This window comes from Chenopodium album, chromosome 17 (assembly GCF_948465745.1).
Source record: "Chenopodium album chromosome 17, dcCheAlbu1.1, whole genome shotgun sequence".
NCBI classification, from domain to species: Eukaryota; Viridiplantae; Streptophyta; class Magnoliopsida; order Caryophyllales; family Amaranthaceae; genus Chenopodium; species Chenopodium album.
Genome location: NC_137850.1, coordinates 42,321,670 through 42,324,424, shown reverse-complemented (window position 1 = coordinate 42,324,424; position 2,755 = coordinate 42,321,670). Strand labels below are relative to the sequence as shown.

The 2,755-nt window shown below is 34.0% G+C and overlaps 1 long non-coding RNA gene across 1 annotated transcript; it reads left to right on the top strand.

Annotated features, from left to right (window-relative positions):
• The first annotated feature begins 1,405 nt into the window (after positions 1-1,405).
• LOC145588042 (uncharacterized) lies at positions 1,406-2,755 on the top strand. Its single transcript, XR_014101528.1, has 3 exons — positions 1,406-1,616; positions 1,848-1,926; positions 2,495-2,755. It is a non-coding gene; the product is annotated as an uncharacterized LOC145588042 (long non-coding RNA).

The following is a 2,755-nucleotide window of genomic DNA, read 5'->3' as shown; positions in this document are numbered from 1 at the left end:
TGTGCGATTGTTGTTGGTGATCGGTGGAACAGTGGCTGGTGGGTTGCAAAGTTGCTGCCGAATTTTGGAGGGGAAGGATTTTTTTAATTATTTTTTTTTTATAAATTATTATATTTTTTTAAAAAGAAATATGTTAAAATTGAAATAAAAAAATATACCCAATCATAATGTGACATGTGTCCGATCTTAACCTATTAAACAAGTTATCGGTTTTTTTCGTCCTATTTTTAAAAGATTATGTACAAAGGTCGTTTTATTGGGGGATTATCAAAAGGTGATTTTATTTATGGTGTAACGGACAAAGTCACAAAGGTCATATTATTCCAGTCAATTTTCCCAAAAAAAAAAACCTTCTACTACATAATAGTCAACCACTCTAGAAGATCTACAAATAATATCACCAAATGTTGAAAAATCAAATCTTCGGATAGTCAACTAGAAAGTAGAAATCACAACTTTAAACTATAAAGACAGAATTTCTTGTCGAAAAAAATAAAATAATAATAATAAAAAAAAAAAAAACCCTAAAAAGACAGTATTCAATCTTGCTCAAATATCCTTAAAATGAACCCTATTAGGCTATTAAAGAGGAAAATCAAACCAATTCATAATTAGCCTATTGTACTTTATATGAAGAGCATTAGAACATTTTTTTAAAAGGTATGGAGAAAGACCATAACCGTACTTTAATCCTTACAGTTTTTTTGGTCCGATATTTGTGGATCAGACACTTTAAAGTGAGGGTGGAGATCGTAAAGTGTCCGGTGAAGATCGTAAAGTGTCCGGTAGAGATTGAACCCCCTAACTCAAAATTAAAAGGTACAATCTTTTCCATTAGAACAAAGTACCAAGCTTAGCTTGGTACATTAGAACAAAATTGGGAAATAGATTTTTCATCACCATCCATATTCTAAAATAAATACTCCATATATTATTATTATTATTATTATTATTATTATTATTATTATTATTATTATTCCGTATCATCATATTAATTTTTCCAGTTTTTTTCCGTTAGCTCGTTTGTCCTCTGGTTGAGCTTCACTGCAGACATCGTGGACCTATGGGAAATTGAGAAGCTCTCTAAAGAAACAATCAATGGCCAAAATAATTGCAAAAAAAACTTTCCAAGTGTCCAATTCAAACCCACAGCATATGTGTACCGAGCTTGTCTGAATGGAGTTTTGAGATGCATTAACAAATGCATCTTCAGGGGTAAGCTTGTAAATTCGCCCGATTGAGTGGAAATCCACATAAGTTCCCGTTTTGCTTTTTGTCAGCCCGTTTCTACTGTATATCGTATTTAGTAAATGTATTTGCTTTTTGTCAGCCCGTATTTTGTACTCAACTTGTCTTCTTGGATACTTGGATACTTTTTCTCTCTCTTCCCATTTACACTCGTCCTTCCCTCTTCACCCGCTGAAAAATAAACCCTTTATTTTCTCCTTTTGAATTTGAATTTCGAACCCTTTTTGTCACTCGAGCTCTCTGTATTCCTCCATTTCCATCGTTCGTGGTTTGCGTGGTGGGTTTGTTGTTGAAGAATTCATTCTGGGATTGCTGTGGGGAGAACTCAAGAGGGTGTTACGCAAAATCGCTGAAGAAATTTGACCCAAGTAAGCGACGTATTTATAAAATTCATTAGTTTTTCTGAAATTTGTAATGCTTGATGATTTTATTTTAGTAATTTGTCTGAATTTCAATTAAATCGTATGACCTAAAAGTTAGGGTTTTTATACTTTGGATTTTCTGGGTTTTTTTAGGGGGTTTTGGTGTTGTTGTTATGCTTAAAAGTTAAACCCCCAAATTGATTGCTTAAATTTTCTTCTGCTCGAATCTTATGCTAGAATAATTTGCTCGTGCATTTGCTCGGATCGAATCTGTTCTAATCTCTTGCTCGAATCTCACCCAATTCGAAAGTTTCAGGTATTGTCTCATTGCATGTGACATTGCTTAATTGTATGAGCTAGAATTCTTGTTCTTTAATTGTATGAGCTGTTGCTTAATTGCTCGAAATTGTTACATTGATTAATTGCTTAATTGCTCGAAATTGCTTAATTGTATGAGCTATATTACCGTGAACTGTGATATAATTGCTGTGATGAGCTATCGATTCGTTGGTTGACTATTGATTACTGTGAATGTTGTCCCTGTTTTTTGCATGATTCGGAAAGCGGCTGTTTAAGTATTCTGTGAAACCCAATTTGTGTTATTTTTATTTTTCTGGTTGATTTCTGGGTGTTATTTGATTATCGGTTGATTTTTGATGAAGAATTTAGATTGATTTCTGGGTTTGATTTAAATTAATTTGTTTATGGGGTTTTGGTTGAATTTGCATTTAGAAGTTTTGAGTTCAATGACTACTGCAAAATCTACCTCAATTATCAAATTCTGCTTGCTTGGATGATGTTGGAATGTATTGGTTGTTGCACGGCTGTTTCTTCTGAATTTCATTAAAGTCAAATAAATGACTAAAATTTTGTTATCATATCAGAGAGCAAGGGGAAGTAAGCAGGGCGACAAAGGTTGTCACCAACCTCCATGACACTCTGTCGTATGAAAGTGGTGGTGCGGTAATCAAGCGACTCAATTAATTGGTCCCGGAGTTCTTTAACGGGTATAGGGTCACACATCATCATGTAGTCCATGGGATTAGAGTAGTAAGGGGTGTTATTGAAATCAAGCTCGGGATCTATAGTAGCATTAAAAGGAAGAAAATAAAAAACAGGTTCGGAAGGGTGGGGGAGCATGGGTA